The sequence below is a fragment of the Lissotriton vulgaris genome, chromosome 2_1 (assembly GCF_964263255.1).
Source record: "Lissotriton vulgaris chromosome 2_1, aLisVul1.2, whole genome shotgun sequence".
Lineage (NCBI taxonomy): Eukaryota > Metazoa > Chordata > Amphibia > Caudata > Salamandridae > Lissotriton > Lissotriton vulgaris.
Genome location: NC_141687.1, coordinates 282,771,799 through 282,792,571, shown reverse-complemented (window position 1 = coordinate 282,792,571; position 20,773 = coordinate 282,771,799).

Here is a 20,773-nt window from a genome sequence, read left to right as displayed (position 1 = left end):
CATCCCTGACAGCAGAGGGGCCTTTCATCCACGGCTGACTCAGACCCCCTCCTCTGGGGCCTTGCAGACCCTGCAGACCCTGTCCTACTCAAACCGGACGGTCCATCCACCAGCAGGTCCAGGCACTCCTGGGCAGACTCACCAGCCAATCACACGCTAGCACCAACTTACACAATTATGCCAACTTCCAAAAGTGGTACTTCTAGACTAGACACAGTCATGCTGCATACATCATTTTGCAGCATTCATTCTCACGAGTTCACACATATCAAACTCGACCCCTGCACTCCCCACACAACAGGAACTACCATGGGCATACATATTCCCCATTCATTCCTATGGGAGGGCAGGTCACTCACTCTTCATACAGAGAGCTCAAGCACTTTACACTGTACCACAGTGAAAAAAGTGCGCAGAGGCCTAGAATCACCAACACCAGGTTCCAGAAACAGGCTAGGAAAAAGCAAAAAGTCTAGGGGTGAACCTGCCCAAAGGGCCGGGTCCAACACAGCCCCCTTCCAGCCAAAACGCAGGGTAGACCAATCACTCCACTGATGGGCTTCACTGCTTTGGGCGACAAAAACCACGGACACGGACCTGCACGGCAAGGACACCCTCCGGTTTTTCACCACTCTGAACCTACCTGGTTATCTCTAAACAATAACTCTCTGACACAACTAGGATACCCCACTGGTACTCCCTAGTCATCCACAGCCAAGACCATCCAAATCACAGGTCCTAACCAATCCACAGAGCGGGGGGCAATAACCCCTGGCACACAATAGCCATTCTCCACTCTCTCTCTCAGTGTAGCTACAACTACCACTGATCCAACAACCTAGGGTCCACACCCCCAAGCTGACCAGAGGTCTCGGGCGAGAAAACCCCACCCTACCTCTACTTCTGGGTTTCCGCACCCTCACAGAGAAGCATTCACCAGAACACAAGTTTCCACCAGATCAGGACCTCACTCCATCACTGGTCTACCACCTGGAAACTATTTCACTTCTGAGGTACAAAGCACACAGCACAGTTCCTCTTCAAGCAGGTGGGGGGACACAGCACACCGCAAAGCCCCCTTTCCTCTACCTTAGTGGAAACAACAAACTGCAGGTGAGCCCCAGTACACACAGCAAGGGCAGCCCCCTCAGTCTCTTCAGCTGATCCACTTGGGCAGAGATTCCTCTTGACCTAGAAGTTTCCTAATCTCCCAACCTAAGATCTAAACCCTCAGGTTGCACCGGGGTCAGAAGTAGGGACACCATCCCTCTGCACCCCCTTCCAGTTCCATGACTACAGGCCCAGTATGTCTCAGGCTAGACAGAGCACACGCCAGCGGCGTATCAGCGACACACCCTCCTCCAGTACTCCCTATCACAGGGTAATTCTCAGTATGTTCCAGGCTAGACAGAGCACACGCCAGCGGCGTATCAGTGACACACCTTCCTCCAGTACTCCCTATCACAGGGTGATTCTCAGTATGTCCAAGGCTAGACAGAGCACACGCCAGCGGCGTATCAGTGACACACTTTCCTTCAGTACTCCCTATCACAGGGTGATTCTCAGTATGTCCAAGGCTAGACAGAGCACACGCCAGCGGCGTATCAGTGACACACTTTCCTCCAGTACTCCTCCCAGGTCAGGCCACAACCCCAACCCGGCTTTCCCCCCTCCTCGGGGAACAACCTCCAGAGGCCCCACAAATGGTTAAGCACTCTAGACGGTCAAATGCTCAGCGAGCCAGGACTTCTGCACCCTCCACTTAGGAGCGGTACTGCCCAACACTAGGACCGCCGGAGTTCTGGTTACAGACACTCCCCGTCCTCTAGACACAGGAAGATCCTCCTCAACTGACCTGTATGTACAGCCTAGGCCCCTGACCCGGTGCTCCCTTAAGGAACCCTCCGGGCCCTGAGATAAGGTTTCAGGCCAACGTGGGACACACCGTCCCACACTCACTCCGCCTCCACTGAGACAGGACGTGAGCCCCTACACCCCTACCGTCCTACTGGGATCTAGCTGGGCTACACATGAACCTCTTCACCTACACAGGATCATCAGATACACAAGCCACTGCTTTTAGAATCACTCCCTAATGCCACTGCAAGACACCTAGCACACCGCCAGACGTCCACCTTCTTGTCCAGTTCCTTTGCAGGACCTCCTGCACACCACCAGAGGTACACCTCTCATGCAAGCTCTTTAACAAAAAGAAAACTCACACCAACTCCCCCAGTTCAGCACATAACTCATGCGCACACTCCCCCCCCTCGGACTGGTAAGGCAGTTTTTACCACCCCTGATTCCTCAACCTGACCACACGTGACACAGGTACCAAACTCTGGGAGCGGGGAATGGGATTTCACACGCACTGGACAAATTTAAGCTGCCACCACTGGATCCTACCACACTGGGGAATCCAGACACACACACTACACTCAGGGAACAACCACCCCCCTGAGCTAGTCTTTTCTCCTCACACTCCTTCTCTCTCCTATCTACCCACACACACACATGGGGATAGGATTTGGGATTGGACACTGGACCCAGCAAGGGATTCCTAATCTATGGGAACCTCCCCCTCTACTGGCGTCCCGCCCTGTCACTTTCTCTCATCTGCCGCTAAACATAAAGCGCAGAAACACATTTGAAAATGACACTCTTGAGGAAAAAAATCAAAAACAATAATCCCCAACATGTGACTATCTGAAAAAACAATTGCAGAGTTTTGTAATGTAGCCAGTTGTCGCTATGGCACTGAGCAAACGCAAGTCCCAAATCCCACCGCTGCCACCAATGTTAGAACTGGCTATTTCTGGTAGGCTAAGGCGGACGCCAAAGCCAGGCAGAAACCACCAATCTAGTCAGGGCAAGGAAGTCACACGCCAAGATAACCCCTGCTCACCCCCTTGGTAGCTTGGCACGAGCAGTCTAGGCTAAACTCGGAGGCAATGTGTAAAGCATTTGCGTCAGCGCACAACAGCAACAACATACTAGGCACACCACAAAAGAGACTCCACACAAGGTTATTATAAAAATACATTTTGTATTGTAAAAGCACATCAGATAAAATCACACATATACATGGTGCCAATTGGCACGGGCAATATTCACATGGGATTATTCACAAGACAGGGCCACAAGGGCCACTGTCACAATCAACACTTTAGTAGTAATGAAATACTATCAGAACTTAGACTAAAAGAGTATAAAATCACTGTAGCACAAAGTAACAGTTATGAATCACATCCAGTAACTACTGGGAACAGGTAAGTACACACTACGCAACCCTAAACACCTTAGGAGCATGTCACGCAGGGAACCAGGACCTCACTAGGACCCCCTGTATTAGAAAGGACAACCACCCAAGGATAAAATCCACTTAGGGGTATAAATCAGAACACATTACCCATGATGCATGAATATACATTCAGAGGAGTAGCAAAGAAAGAAAACACATGATGTATAGACCTACACATTCAGCGGTGTTTAAGAACAGAGCACATGATGCAATAAAATACATTCAGGGGTGCAGCGCAAGAAGACACATGATGACTAAACATTCAGAGGTGCAGCGCATGAAAAGAAAGACACATAATGCATCAAACATTCAGAGGTGTCAAGAGTAAAGCAATAGCGCAAAAATCACATGAGGCCTAAAAACCTTCAGAGGTGCAGGAATAACACATGATGCAAAAGATCACATTCAGAGGTGCAATAACCATACCATTGCGCAAACTCACATAAGCCACCACCTGTGGCAGTCCCTAGGTCAATGGCCTTGTTGGGGCTCAGACGCCCTGAGTCTCAATGTCAGGGTGCCAGTCTCAAAGTTCAAAAAGCCTAAACGTGGCAGGTGCCCACTAAGTGCTGGGCACCTGTGTACCAAAAAGCTGTGGCAGGGCTCTCAGTAGCCCCTAGACCAAATCTGCGCCACCTGAGCCACACAGGCTCTCACAACAACCACTGAGCCAAACGTTGGAGCCCTCAGGCTCTTAAAACAATGATGCCCCCATGAGCCTCACCGGACTCTAGCCCTCGCGCTCGGGGACAGGAAGGGACGAGCACCGACAATATGCCCCGAAGTCCCCCCTCTCGATTATGGCCTTCTCTGGAGCCAAACGGGCTTGCAGGTATCACATGGCTCCTCCGAGCCTCTCTAGGCTCATGCACGTTGGGGCGACCCACTGCCAACTGGGGCCGCCCTTGAAGGCTTTGTAATGCGTTGGGGCGACCCACTGCCATTCGGGGCCGCCCTTCCTTGGTGCCTCGACCGGCACCACGAGAACCCCTCTGCTCCCTCACGGAGCAGCAGCATCACGGAGCCCCCCCCAGCCCTCTGGACTCACCGGGCTGTTCTCGGCGGGGGCTCTTCTCGGCAGGCCGTCCTCGCGCTCCTCCTCCTCGTCCGGTACGTAGTCAGGCCTCAGACGCTCCCGCCTTCCAGCGCTCACTCGCGCTCTGGCCCGGCCGGTCTCAGGCAGCTCTCCGCCCGCTCTCCGTCCTTCAGTGAGCAGCGGGGAGCAGAGACGGCAGGCCGGGGCTGAGAGCACTCGCTGGATTCCCTCGGCGAGGTCGGCAGTCTTTCCCGGTCCCGGCGAGGATGAGGCGGCTCTCGAAGGGGTCCCGATGGCAGGGACCAATCCTGTCGCGGCACAGGGGGCGAGCCTCCAGCAGCACCCGGGAGTCAGCCAATGGCAGTGCGGCTCCCGGGCAGGTGAACAATGACGCTCCGCTACTTCGGCCAATCACGGCCCACCACGCGGATGACGCTGCGCCGCACGGGCCAATCCCGTCGCGGCCCCTTCGTAGTTTGTTTTGCTACAAGGCAGATCGAGGTGGGCACTCGTAATTGATTAAATCCATGCAGGCAGGAATCTTCAGCGCGTCCAGCGCTATCAACGAGCATGAAAAGCGCTCCTAAGCGCTAGAAAGTCCTGAGAAAGCGCTCTCAAGCGCTTGGGGAAAATGAAGCGCTCCAAAGCGCTAGACAGCAGGCAGAGCGCTCCCAGGCGCTCAGGGGGAAGCACAGCGCCTCCAGGCGCTAGAAATCACTCCAGCGCTCTCCCCAGGAAAAGGCAGCTTCTCCATGCTGCCAAGGTCCCAGAGCTTCCCCAGGGGCAAAGCCAAGTCCCCCCTTCAGCCCAGGCAGGGCAGAAGGGTCCCCCAGGAGTCCAGGAATCCAGGCACCCAGGGGCTGGGCAGCGCCCACCCCTGGTAGATCCAAGTCAGCCACAAGAGCTAGAACAAGAACAACTTGGAAGGAGACTCATCCCCTTCTTATAGCCAGAAATGCCTTTGAAGTACTTCGTGCAAGGGACCCTGAGTGCTGGAATGTTTCTGGTTTTCGTCTTCCTGACAGTGGGCCGTCAGGAAGGAGAGCTAGCAGGGTGGGTGACAGGCACGGCCCGGCACCACCAGACGCTCTTTCCTCCCATCCCTGACAGCAGAGGGGCCTTTCATCCACGGCTGACTCAGACCCCCTCCTCTGGGGCCTTGCAGACCCTGCAGACCCTGTCCTACTCAAACCGGACGGTCCATCCACCAGCAGGTCCAGGCACTCCTGGGCAGACTCACCAGCCAATCACACGCTAGCACCAACTTACACAATTATGCCAACTTCCAAAAGTGGTACTTCTAGACTAGACACAGTCATGCTGCATACATCATTTTGCAGCATTCATTCTCACGAGTTCACACATATCAAACTCGACCCCTGCACTCCCCACACAACAGGAACTACCATGGGCATACATATTCCCCATTCATTCCTATGGGAGGGCAGGTCACTCACTCTTCATACAGAGAGCTCAAGCACTTTACACTGTACCACAGTGAAAAAAGTGCGCAGAGGCCTAGAATCACCAACACCAGGTTCCAGAAACAGGCTAGGAAAAAGCAAAAAGTCTAGGGGTGAACCTGCCCAAAGGGCCGGGTCCAACAGAGATAAATCAAATTCTCACTATTGCAGTTATCCAACGTAGTGGAATGTCTGGTCTGGGGACAAACGGAGCAACCTCCGCACGGATGGTGTCCCACCACAGGTGGCAAGTTCCACAAGGTCCCTAACACTCTTTTAGGTGCATCCTTCGGGCGTGTATGTACCAGCCGATCACGTATGCTGCTAGACCTCTTAAATGCAAACAGAGGTGAAGCAATCTTGTTGCTGCTGTGATTCAAGATATGCCAGTGGCGGCAAACTATTTTCTGGGTGTTGTTAGTTCTTGTGCTGAAGGTGCTCACAAATGTCAACCGGTTAGTGGGAGTTTTAGGTACTGGAGGCTCGAGAAGAGCTTCTCGATTCTTTTTTTTTTCGCTCCCTTCAGCGAGCGCTTAATCAATGAGTAGGGATTGTTTGGTCAATCCTTTTGCATGATGCTGAAAAGACAAAGTGGTGGAACAGTTTCTCCGCAAGCGGAGAAACTGACCATGAGGCAAGTTATCTCTGAGAGCCTTGGGGTGTTGGCTGCCATACTGTAGTAGAGATTTTCTTGCCATCGGTTTGCGATAGAGTTCACTCTGCAAACCTTCAGGCGTGGCATAGATGGAAAGATCAAGAAATGCCAGTCTCTCTTTGTTGATCTCTACAGTGAATTTCAAATATTCATTTCTGGTGTTAAGCCATTGGTAGAATTCCAAGATCGATTCATGGTTCCCTCGCCACACTACCAAAACGTTATTGATGAAGCGTTTCCACCATCGTATTGACGTGAAGAAGAGGTTGGTAGGTGTGAGCACATGTTGTTGTTCAAATTGATGTACATAAAGGTTAGCCAAGCTAGGCGCGAAAATGCTGCCCATGCTGGTCCCTGATACTTGAAGATAGATGGTCTCTTCAAAAATGGAAGAAGTTGTCTTTCATTGCTAACTTAGCAAAGGACATTATAAAAGGCACCGGTGTTATAGTGTCCAATGTTGCCTCCCCCAGGATGGATGTTACTACTTCTAAAGTTTCATCCTGGGGGATAGAAGTGTACAAGGACTCTACATCGAAAGAGACTAAAAAGTCTCTTTCGGAATCAAATTCAATCTCCGGTATTTCTCTCAATACGTCCTTAGTATCCTGTAAGTAAGTAGGCATTTTCTGGACAATTGGCCTCAAAAAATGATCCACAAATGTGGATAAAGGTCCGAGGACCGAACCTTGACCTGAGATAATCGGTCTCCCAGGTGGGGGTCTTTGGGGCTTATGCACTTTGTGTAGGATGTAGAAATACGGCATAACCGGATATTTCATCTGCAAAAATTGTGCCTCACAGGCCGTCATAAGGCCCTCAGTGGGATCCTGATCTAATGGCTCATACGAATGTCAATCACTCAGTTGGCGCAGGCATTCAGCCCTGTAATCACTAGTATCTAAAATCACAATAGAACCGCCCTTATCGGCAGGCTTTATTGTGATAGATTGATCTTGGGATTCAGTGCCAGATGTTCCTCTTTTGATAGATTCTTATAAGTGCTCTGCCGTGTTTCCCATAGTTTAGAAACGTCATCTTTAACAGCCTTTTCAAACACAAGAACCTGAGGAGGGACTGTATGTGCAGGTGGGTAAAATATGGATTTTGGCGTAAGGCCTGTGTTATCCTCCATTGTAATCATGGATTCTGCATCTTTGTCTTTGAAAAAATAAGGTAGTCGCAGTTTGCGAAAAAATGTGGCCAATTCACATTGGAACATGAATGGATCCCCATTATCTGTCATCACAAAACCGAGCCCTCTGTTCAGGACCTTCTCTTCCATCTGGCTAAGTGTTTTTTGGTCGATAAATTCACAATGAGGGTTGGTTCCCTGAGGCCCCTGCTTGCTGAGGGTTCTTCTTGGTTTGGCTGCGGGTTCCCGCATGGGGGCCCGTTCGATCGTCCCAGTGCACCAATGTTTGTTGGGTTAGTCTTCTGTTAGTCTTCTGCCTCGGGACCTGCGGGCCATACCCTTGGAATGGTCCAGTGGGTGGCTGAAAGGCATGCTGAAGATGTGCTGGATGACGTGGATAGCCCCATGGTGTGGGTGGCCACCATTGTTGGAAGTGAGGTGTGGAATGACCCCTGTAGTTGTTAGGTCTATTAAATCGACCTCAACCTCTATTATGAAGTACAGGTGTGCTAACACTTTCTGTATCACTACTCCCCTCCGAGCTGGAACCAGAGTAGTTGGACCCATATCGTATGCCACCTGTTCCTAAATTCAGGTGGAGGGTAAGTGTCACTGGTGTAAGGATACACCCGTTCGTGTTGGAATTTAGCCATATCTTTTTTTAATTTGTCTATTTTGGTTTGTAAAATGGAGTCCTTAAATTCTTTAGTTATCTTATTTGACTCTTCCTGTTGTTTCCTAAAAAGGGTTCCAGTAATCGTTGATTTTATTGAAGATTCTAGAACCTGAATCTCAATTAAGATGGCATCTGCCATTCTTTTCGCGGTGCTAATAATCAGAATAAGCCAGTCCCTGGTACACCTCCAGGCTATAAGGGACCAATCCTTAAGAAAGGCCTTATCCTGCAAAAATAAGCGAGCAGCATTTGTGACTATTGCACAACTTGCCCTTAAGTATTCTGCCATAGCTATTCCGTGTACAGATGTACGTGAGTGCAATTTATTTAAGAGTTAGGACTTTGGCTCACTCATCCTCACACCCTAATACTGGGAAGGGCCTCCAATATGCTAGGAATACTGTCTAGTATTGACTGCTAAACTGTGTCGTCATACGCTAGTCCACTAATTTCTGCCATGGTGTTAGAAAGTTGAATGTGTGTAGTTAATACCGAAGTGCAACAAGTAACCTAAGTGCAATTCACCAAAATATAAACCACCAAAATATAAAGAAATATAATAATATAAAATATAAAGAATGCTAGTTCAAAACCAGTATCTGCATAAGGCTACCTACAGTGTAGTCAAATAATCACTGACAATACAGGGAGCGAAGGGTCATAGGGAGATTTTTAAAGACCAGCCCTGGTTCACATCCCCCAAATAATACATATGATCAACAAACAAGAACCGGGGGTCTAGAGGCCAATATGCACTGTTCTGTTTTTAATTAGGGGATGTGCCCATATTTTAATTAAACTTGTATTTACTTTTTGGACACATCACTCTATTTTAACTCACCACATATATATCCCTTTTTTGCACTGCACTTCATCATCTCTAGCCATCAACCATTCAGCTGTTCATTTGTAGTCCTAAAGTGACTGTGGCCATGATCCAGCCCCCAGTGGTTGAATGGTGTTGTCTCGATGATCAAGGGACTTACCATTTTGATAACTGGATGACCGAATGATAATACTGATCACCAGGTTTAGTTGATGGCAATCCAGAGCAAGGAGCTTGGATCCTACCACTTATCACTCTAGCGTTTCTTTCATATGTATGAGTTTTTCTTCTTTTTCCTAGGCTTTTCCCAGTAACTTGGGTACTAACTTACTGTTGTGAAGTTAAGGGTAGCCCGCCACAATATTGGCCTCTCGACCCCCGGTTCTTGTTTGTTGATCATATGTATTATTTGGGGATGTGAACCAGGGCTGGTCTTTAAAAATCTCCCTATGACCCTTCCCTCCCTGTATTGTTGAAGTAACAAATATAGTAACCAGAGTCACTGGAATGATGCAGCAATGCAGATAAATTGTACAGTAAAGGGTGCTAAATTATGCGGCAAAGAAGGACAAATCATGTAGCAATTTTAGTGCACCGCTTTCCATTAAAAAATAGCTCTTTGTAACAGCATTATACATGTAGTATTTATTATGTACCTCCCTCCCTCTTAGGTACTTTAGGATTAATGACATAGGAACTTAAAAAGCGATGCAACATTTTTTTGATTCTCAAGTCTGATTGCTCTGTTTACCTGAATGCAGCGTTGATAACAGTTGTTTGATTTCAAAGTGAATTCCTATTAATAGTGAACTACAAAAAAATGATGAAGAAATTGTTCTATCCAGTTTGTTCGATTTATATTTTAGTATTTAAGGTTTTTGTTTCCTGCGTCAGAAAAATGCCCTTCCTCCAGACCATTGAATAAGGTCAGGCGGCACCGCACCTACTACACATCAATTTAAATATCTTTTGATCCGATTGAATTAAATACAGTTTTTGGTTAAATGTTTATGCAGCAGATAATCGTTTATGTGGTAAGTGCCACAGATCTATGTTTACGCAGAAAATTCCACAACAGAACAGTCACAATTTTCAGTCGCCGTGATAGCAGCATACCATAATCAGTTCGATGCAGAACTTTTTGAAAAAGCGAAAACACTTATATTTGTAAGGCACTACATAAAATAAATTGTTATTCTATTCTATTCTTTTTAAAGTAAATAAATCACTTGTACGATACGCTTTTAAAACACATTTGATTGCATTTTCCAGAACACATAGGAAGAAAAACAAAATGAAGGCAGGTATTGTACCAGAATATCATAACAAAAATATACTCTAAAAGCAAAATTGTGTCCTAGATATCGTTTAGAAAAATATCCCCCATTAGAGCACTTCACTACCAATAAACGTAACTGTTTTTATTCAGAGCTCATTATAACGTAGTAATCAATGTTATGTAATGTGCTCCAGTGCCTCCAATTTTCCGCCTATGTATCTGGTATGAAAAAGAAAACTTTAGAGAGGACACCACACAGGCATCCAGCACAGCACTGATATTCCATAACACTGGGTATTACCCTGGTCCCAACTGCACTAACCATTAAGAAACAATACACTCAAAACATTCAATAGAACACCACATAGACCACCCACACTACACAAATACACCGTATGGTTGGGTATCGCCATTCTGAGAACAAAACCCCCTTCTTAGAATGCAACAGACAGAACACGTTAGACATCATTCCTAGCTCACTTCAGATGAGTCATTAGATGACTACCAATATTCCCTAACAATACACACTATTCTCATATATTTACTCATAAAACTACGTGCCAAGCAATTCACATGTGAAATAACCCTTGTGGCATCCAAGTGACTTGGTACGACCTTTAGCCTCATCCATTAAACACTTTCTCAATGACATATCAACAAAGAATAAACACGTGTCTAGATAGTAACAGAATTAAAACTACAACAATGTTGATAGTGACCCCCAAACGTAAATGAGTCCGGCCTGTGATTGAATCCTCAAAACCAAGGTTGTAAGCTACTCACACTCTGCTATCACTGCAGGGACTTAAAAATGGCAGAAAATAAGCCCTACGGTGTTTCTGTCAGAAAGCCCTAACCTTGTGTTCAGGATCCAACAAGAGTGATGTACTCTTCCGCCTCTCACCGCCTCCATCAGTAACCACATATAACAATAATACGAGGGTGAGTAGTAGAAACGAGGAAGGGTGAATGGGACAAGAGAGAAAACAAACACTGGACACCAGCATTCTGACTTTTGACCTCTGCTGGGCACTGAAGTCTGCAGGGCTAAGTGGTTATCTAAAGTCAATGAGAGATATATTTGTAACCTGCCATGAAAGTCATGCATTTAAGTGTAGCAGTGAATGGACCTTAGCTGTATTTCTGTATATCCAATTCTCTGTGTTTTGATGTGAAACTTGTTATCCCTGAAATGTAAATGTACAAAAGATATGTATTCATAAGCACCTGTCTGTGTTAGTAAAACTATCTACCTCAAGCTTTTTGAATACGGTCTCCTATGCATAAGATGAGTTTTTGTTTCTACATGACTCTTGTGCGTTGTGGTGATTATTAAGTATTAATATTCTGCGGTATCTACTTTATATTCCTTAATAGAACTCTCAATACCTAACGCATAATCATATATACATAATATGTCTGACATTTTCGTGTTCTGAGTATTCCTCTTATTTTATCGCAGGATGTATCCCAAGTGTAATGCAACAATATTTACAGTCTTTGAAACATTTCATAGTTAAATGTTCCAAATAGGTTAAAGTACAATTTCAAAGCACAACTTTACTCTCAGAATTGTTTATCTTCCCAAATATCCTCCAACAAACTCCAACGGAATTGACTGTTCTCTGGAAAAGGAAATCCTAAATCCACTTTGCAAGGTCCTGGCTGCAGCAAAAGTGTATCACGATTGTCTAGCAATGATGCTGTGAAACATGAGGGAAGTTTTACCCAGATATCCAAGATGGCTTCTGCCATCTCCACAGTACCTGAAAGTTCAGGAACTGCTTGGAATCGTAGTTTGTCATTGTGCACTGTGTTCTCCACTCACACGAAGCCAGGCAGCCCTGACATTATGTGAGGACCGCCAGCCTTCCCTTCCCTGTGATGGAATTATTGAAAGCAGGATTGGAGTATTGCTCCTCCTGCAATCACCAAATGTTAAGCAGTAAGCCACACCTCCTGACAGTTTCTAGCACAACATTACATAACAAATCAAAGAATTGCCATGTCACAGATTCTGACAGACTATGCTTATCTGAATGGTCTGAAGATGCTACATAAAGTTTTAATTACACTGATAAATAAGCCAATACGTTTTTAGGGCTCGCCTGCTGATGCGCTCAAGCTCATAGCTGGCGAGCTATATTGTGGCTTAAACAGAGTTTAACCATCTCGGCGATTTGTTGCAATGTCCGAGAGCGCGTGCACATCAAAGCCACCAGCCTCCTCAGGCATCTCAAGCTTCCCCCAGTCGGCATTTCTCCTCCCCTAATTATTCACTGCACGGCCGGCAGGCCGGCACATCAAAGGCTGCTGCTCCCGGCCCCTATTCTTCTCTTCTTGCCTCTCCCCGCCCCCCCTTCCCACCACAGCAATGCTGAGGGCTTGTTTATATTGCAGCCTAACCATCTCGCACGCTGCTCTTGAAACAATAACCATTGTTGGTCATGATATAATTAAACGCTCTAATTATTTTATCAGGGCCACACAGAATTTTGTTAAGTCTTTTGCTGGCATTTTCGTTTTATGCTGATTGCTATTTTACACCTTTCACATGCTGGCGATTTGCTTCAAAGGAATACATTCATACTGAAGCCCGTTACTAGAGCTTTCTCCTCTTCTGCTATATATGGGTTTTAGTTGAATTTCATTGATGTCTTTTACTAATGATTTATAAAAAGTGCCACCCACCACACAGCTCCACCTACACAGCTCCACCGATGCACCCACCACACAGCTCCACTGATGCACCCACCACACAGCTCCACAGATGCACCCACCACACAGCTCCACAGACGCACCCACCACACAGCTCCACAGATGTACCCACCACACAGCTCCACAGATGCACCCACCACCCAGCTCCACCGATGCACCCATCACACAGCTCCACCGATGCACCCACCACACAGCTCCACCAACACAGCTCCACCGATGCACCCACCACACAGCTCCACTGATGCAACCACCACACAGCTCCACCAACACAGCTCCACTGATGCACCCATCACACAGCTCCACTGATGCAACCACCACACAGCTCCACCGACACAGCTCCACCGATGCACCCACCACAGAGCTTCACAGATGACCCCCACCACACAGCTCCACTGATGCACCCAAGACACAGCTCCACCGAGGCACCCACCACACAGCTCCACCGAGGCACCCACCACACAGCTCCACCGATACACCCACCACACAGCTCCACCTATGCACCCACCACACAGCTCCACCGAGGCACCCACCACACAGCTCCACAGAGGCACCCACCACACAGCTCCACCGAGGCACCCACCACACAGCTCCACAGATGCACCCACCACACAGCTCCATCGAAGCACCCACCACACAGCTCCACCGATGCACCCACCACACAGCTCCACCGATGCACCCACCACACAGCTCCACCGAGGCACCCCCCCACACAGCTTCACCGATGCACCCACCACACAGCTCCACCGACACAGCTCCACCAATGCACCCACCACACAGCTCCACCGATGCACCCACCACACAGCTCCACGACTCACCCACCACACAGCTCCACCGATGCACCCACCACACAGCTCCACCGAGGCACCAACCATACAGCTCCACTGATGCACCCACCACACAGCTCCACCGATGCACCCACCACACAGCTCCACCGATGCACCCACCACACAGCTCCACAGATGCACCCACCACACAGCTCCACAGATGCCCCCACCACACAGCTCCACTGATGCACCCACCACACAGCTCCACTGACACAGCTCCACCTATGCACCCACCACACAGCTCCACCGATGCCCCCACCACACAGCTCCAACGAGGCACCCACCATACAGCTCCACCAAGGCACCCACCACAAAGCTCCACCGATGGACCCAGCACACAGCTCCACCGAGGCACCCACCACACAGCTGCACAGATGCACCCACCACACAGCTCCACAGATGCATCCACCACACAGCTCCACAGATGCACCCACCACACAGCTCCACCGAAGCACCCACCACACAGCTCCACCGATGCACCCACCACACAGCTCTGCCGATGCACCCACCACACAGCTCTGCCGATGCACCCACCACACAGCTCCGCCAATGCACCCACCACACAGCTCCGCCGAGGCACCCACCACACAGCTCCACCGATGCACCCACCCCACAGCTCCACCGATGCTCCAACTAAGCTACACCAATGCACCCACCAAACAGCTCCACCAATGCACCCACTAAGCTCCACCGATGCACACACCACTCAGCGCAACCACAGCATCACTCAGCAGCACCACAGCATCACTCAGCGCAACCGCAGCATCACTCAGCGCAACCACAGCATCACTCAGCGCAACCACAGCATCACTCAGCACAACCACAGCATCACTGGTTCAAATATGTTCTTTCAATGTTTCAAGCTTTCACGCTTTATTACAAATCACAAAAAGATGTTAATATTTCACTTCTGTTCTTGGATTTTCGTCACAATAAAAAACACTGAACATAATCTTCACAAAAGTTATTTACAAAAGTTTAAGCTATTGCCATTACGAATTAAATAAATTATTTAAGTATTAATTATTTAAAAAAATTAAAAGCCATTGTTATATGTAATATCAATACATCTAAGTCACGTAAATACAAAACATGTTGCATTACAAATGCTATAGGTGTCACATTTGCGAAAGTTATAACTATTGGCATTGTAAATAACAAAGCTAATAATTTAGCTATTTAAAAAAAAAACACATAAATAAAAAAAAAAATTTATAAGACCAATAGCTCAAACTTTCCTAATGCGAGCCCTATTGCATTTCCAATGCTTGTTTAAATCTGTGTAGGTAACAATGAGCAGCTTATTGGAATCAAGGGTGAAGCAAGGAGTGGGAAACGGGGTTGAAGGATTGCCAGGTCAAATATTCTAACAGATCTTGCTTGCTGAATGGTCTGAAGATGCTTCATGAAGGATTCATTACACTGATAAATAAACCAGCATCTGGTCTTATGCTGATGACACCTAGCTGTTTATTGCGTTTGAGGAGCATTACGAGACCACCAAAAGCAATCTGAGCCACTGCCTCTCAGAAGCCGCTGATTGGATGTCAGACCGCTGCCTGAAACGAAATGCCGACAAATCTAAAAATACTGCTCTTTGGCAACGCACACTCAGTTTGGGACACCACTTGGTGGCCCTAGTCATTGGGCACTGCTCCTGTGCCTAAACGTGTGGTGAAAAACCTGGGAATTCTAATAGACTAAATATGCAGGACCAAGTACAAGCTCTCTGTGGTAAATGTCTTGCCACGCTAAAATTACTGAGGAGACTTTTTATGTGGATCCCTCTGAACTGGAGGAAAAACATCACCCAGGCCCTATTAACCAGCTACCTAGATTACAGGAATGCACTTTATATTGGCATGGCTGACTATCTTTTTTGCCATTTACAGGTTGTTCAGAATGCTGCAGCCAAGCTGGTTCACAACAAAACCAAGTACCGTACCACCTCAGCCTGCCTGAAAGAACTACATTGGCTGCCCATCAGACATAGAGCTAAGTTTAGGCTCTTGTGCTATGAGCACAGAGCACTGTAATAACGTGGTCCTAGAACACTGCAGGACAAAGTGGAATTCTATGTTCCCTCTCGCAATCGCAGGTCAGGCAGTCAAGCTCTATCCAAAACCCTTCACATCAAAAGAGTTAGAGCAGGGAGGTCGCTCCTTTACCCATCTGGCAGCTACCCACTGGAACAACCTCCCGCTAGAGCTTCGTCTCACTGATGTTCACGCAAGTTTTCAAAAGAAGCTGAAGTCATGTTTTTTTTCAGGACTTTAGTAGCGATACCCTTAGATCATGGCTCCATACTTGCTGTCTTTATCATTTACCATATCCTCACTCTAAACAGGTTCTCATCCTAGCGCTGTGATGTCCCTTGGGATGAATGTTGCGCTTGACAAATACAAATACAAGGATCAAAATTAATTTGAACACAGACTGTCTAGTAGATACATCTGCTTGTGGATTCCTCACCTTTTGATTATTGACCCTATGCAACAATTTGAGCCCCTTAATAAAGTTTGGGCTGGACTGTTCCCATGAGGAACAAGGTCAAGGCTGATTTGCATATGCCTGGGTCTGAACTGGGGTGGCAAAGTGAGCTAAAGAATGATGAAGGATTCAACCCAGATCTTTGACTGGGGGGTGTGTCTGAAAAGTTTCAGTGCTCTGTCCATCATCTCCTTGTGTTTGCTTTGTTCGCCCTATGTTGGCAGGGTATGCTTAAACGTGGGTCCCTTGCTAACTTAGCCACTGGATTCAAGCTAGCCTGGCTGATGAGGGGTGTTACCCCGAAACCAGTACCAGGATGCTTGTTTCCACTCCAAGGAAGATCTGGCTTGGCAGTTCGGGCTGGACTGTTCCCATGAGGAACAGGGTCAAGACTGGGGTGGCAAAGTTAGCTAAAGAACAATGATGGATTCAACCCAGATCTGTGACTGGGGGTCAGTGTCTAAAAAGTTGTGTTTGCTTTGTTCACCCTTAATGAATCTCATAACTATGGGAGATTTAAATAAAGAGGGTTGGTCTGGTAAGCAGAGTAAAGCTGTCAAGGCAGACAAGTAACATTCGACTGTTGTTACTTCACAACCTAGGGAAAAAGATAAACTGAGAATATCAGATAAATGTGCTCGTAAGGGATCAATTGATCTCTCTCCACACCATTTCGCAAACCTGGTCTACCTACAGGAATAGCAACCAAACTAGAAACGATCTGCCCTGAATGATACAGATTAGCGGCTCACAAAGAGTCCAAAGGTTTTAGATTAACAACATTGAGCTCACCACAAAACACGGTCAGGCCACACGATTAATCAGACCACATATAGAAAAATAGAAATTGTTATTCTCTTTTTAGTGTATAATTCCGTAGTGCATCAGTAGTTAAATAGCAATAAAATTGGTAACACATCACAATTAACAAGGTTCCATATAGGCCCCACCTCACCCTCTCAACAATCATCCAACATCATCCTTTCTCTTCACTTATACCTCCTCACACATTCAAACAGCTAACCACACAAAACACAGTTCATACACCCCTCATCATTAATTCACAGAGTGATACATTTAAGGACCCTGAAGAGTCTTCTCAGCACAAGGCCGGAGACCCCAGATAGAGCTAGCAGGATCCGAAAAGACAACGCCGACACGCGTTTCGGTGCTTGGCGCAATCTTATGGCTGCACCTTCATCAGGGCTTTCCCGTCGGTGTAGTGGGGCAGAACACAACAATCAAACCAATGGCCAATCTAAGGGTTGGGCCAGTTTAGTAGCCTTCGGAAGAATATCTCACATCTAACGATCCCAATTCCAGCGTTCATGGAGGGGGGACACCAATGCATAAGATGTAAATCTAGTTAAATGTTCCTTTTCAGGATAAGTCACAGATAAAGAATACTCATTCCAGATATAAGGACATCAGCGGAGTTTAGGAAGCCTGTCTCCAAGCAATAACCGGAAACGGCGTATATGCGGCAAACAAGATATCAAGCGATCACAGTGGCTCGACGGAAAACATCCGGGGCATTGTCCGCAGGAACCCGGGTACCCAGTTCCGGTCCTAAGGGTCTTCAGAGATTCAGATATAATCGATCCACGACCGAAGTAACACCGCTTTCCGAGCCTCCGTCGCGTCAGGATTACTTCAGCCAACCTTATACCTACAGGAATAGACAGATGTGGTGGAGCGTCATCTCGCTAATAAAATAACATCCACCACATCTGGTGAGAGAGAGAGAGTTCAGGTTCCCCCCTTCAATCTTCAGCCATGAAGGTGCAGACTCTGGAGGTGGGGGTGTAGAACCTGCCCCTGCGACTGTGAGAGGAGATCTGCCCTGAGAGGGAGACAGAGCGGACGGTGTGAAGAGAGGTAAAGGAGGTCGGTAAACCACACCCTTCTTGGCCAGTCCGGGGCAATCTATATTACTTGGGCTCGGTCTTAGAGAATCTTCCTCAGAACTTGAGGAATCAAGAGTATGGGAGGAAATGCATAAAGACGCTGTGAGCCCCAATCTAACCGAAACACGTCCCCCAACGCTCCCCGCATCAGATACTGGAGACAGGCATGCACGTTCTTGTGAGTGACAAACAGGTCCAATCGAAGGAACCCCCACATCCCGAAAATATGATGCACCACCTCCAGATGGAGATGCCACTCATGATCAGCTGAGTACTGTCGGCTGAGACTGTCCGAATGCACATTCAGCACTCCGGGCAGATGATTCACAGTCACAAAAATTTGATGGTCCTGAGCCCAAGACCAGTGGTCACCGGAGAAGGATGTTGAAACGCCTTCTCTTGAGACAGGTTGTCCCAAACACTCCACGTAACAGCTCCGCTGCAGTGTCTATGGAGATTCTGACCACCTCCTTGAGATCTCCGTTGTGTTGAAACCACTTCCTGCGGTGGCACCACTGGAGTGCCCTCATGTGCCAGCATGCATGGTTGACCAACAGTATGCAGGAAGCAAACAGACTGAGTGGGCTTAAGACCTTCCGGACTGAACAGCTGCTCCATCTTTAAAAATTGGAATCAAAGTCTGGATGTCTAGAATCCTCTGAGGAGGCAGGAAAGCATGACTCACAGTAGGGTCCAGTACTGCCCCTATGAACAGGTTGCACTGAGAAGGCTCCAGGGGAGATTTGGGTACATTTATTGAAAAAGCCAAGTCGAACAGTCGCTTTGTTACCTACAGGTGATGCAGCACCATCTCTGGCGACTTTGCCTTAAGCAGCCATTCGTCTAGATAGGGAAAGATAGGAATCCCCGATCTTATGAGATGCGTTGCTACCACCGCCATCACCTTCATGAAGATCCGTGGAGCGCATGTAAGACTGAACGGAAGAACTGTAAACTGGTTGTGTTGAGATCCCACCATAAAACTGAGATACTTCTGATGCGACTTCAGGATGGGAATGTGAAAATACGCTTCCTGTAAATCGATAGACACCACCCAGTCTTCCTGCTGCAGCACCAGAGGAACCTGAGCTAAGGTGAACATCTCGAATTTCTCCTGTTTTAGGTAAAAATTCAAGATCCTGAGTTCTAGGATTGGTCTCAATCGCCCGTCCTTTTAGGGGATCAGGAAATACTGGGAGTAGCATAACTGACCCCCACTTCCTGCTCTGGAACAACCTCTATCACACCTTTCTGTAGCAAAGACAGAACCTCTTGTTGCAAAAGCAACTGATGGTGCTCCGAGCACCAGCCCTGGCGAGGGGGGAAAGGAGGGGGAAACTCCTGGAAAGGAAGGGCGTATCCATTTTCTATGAGATCCAAAACCAAGAGATCTGATGTAAAAGATCTCCAATTTCATAGATAATGGGGCACCTGACCTCCCACAGGACAAAAATCCTCTAAGAAGGGGGATCTAGAGCTGCTTCCCTGCGGTACCAGTTGGGGGAATGGGAGAGGAGGAAGAGGAGAATTGCTGACGAGCTGACTCTCGCAAGCGACCTCTATCTTTCCCTCTGTATGTTCTATACAGAGGATTCACCTGTTGCTGCTGCTGAGCCCGAAAGCAAGGAGTCTTACCAAACCCGCGAAATCTTCGGTGACCAAAGCCTCTGGGATGGCACTGTAGACCCAACAATCCAGCTGTGGCCATACTTTGGCCGCTGAGTCCGCGTTTTAATACCAAAGAGTCGAGAGCCATCAAAAGGCAAGTCCAAAAGGGTGGCCTGCACATCAGAAGAAAAACCATACCCCTTAGCCAGGCATGCCTCATGGTTGCTGCTGAGGAACCCATCACCCTAGCAACAGAGTCCACTGTATCAAACCCAGATTGTATGACTTGACGGGTTGTAGCTTGTGTGTCCGATAGAACCTCCATAAAATGGCCCTGAACGTCCTCCGGAAGCTTGGGAATCACTTCCTTTGCAGAATCCATCAGAGCATGAATGTAGGGACCCTACAGACACGTTGCATTTGTGGATTTTAGGGCCATATTCGCTGAAGGAAACACCTTTTTAGCTGATTGCTCTATCCTCTTAGACTCCCTATCTCCAGGCATGGATGGGAAAAAGCTTGTAGACTGCTTAGTAGAGCATGAAGCCTGAACTACTAAGCTCTCAGGGGATGTGTGTGCAGATAGGAAAACTGGATACACAGGGGCTACAATGTATCTTCTTGCAACAGATTTGGACACAGCAGGGGCAGTCATTGGCTTCTGCTATACCTCTAAAATGGGCTCAGTCAAAGCCTCATTAAAGAGAAGCAGAGACTCTGTTTCAGTTTAAGGAGAGTGAAGAACCTCCGTCATGATGTTAGACTTGAGCTCCACAGTAGGGAGCTGCAAGCCCAGCAGATCAGCTGCCTTCCTTATAATGGGGTGGTAAGAAGAGACCCCCTGGGATGGAAGGC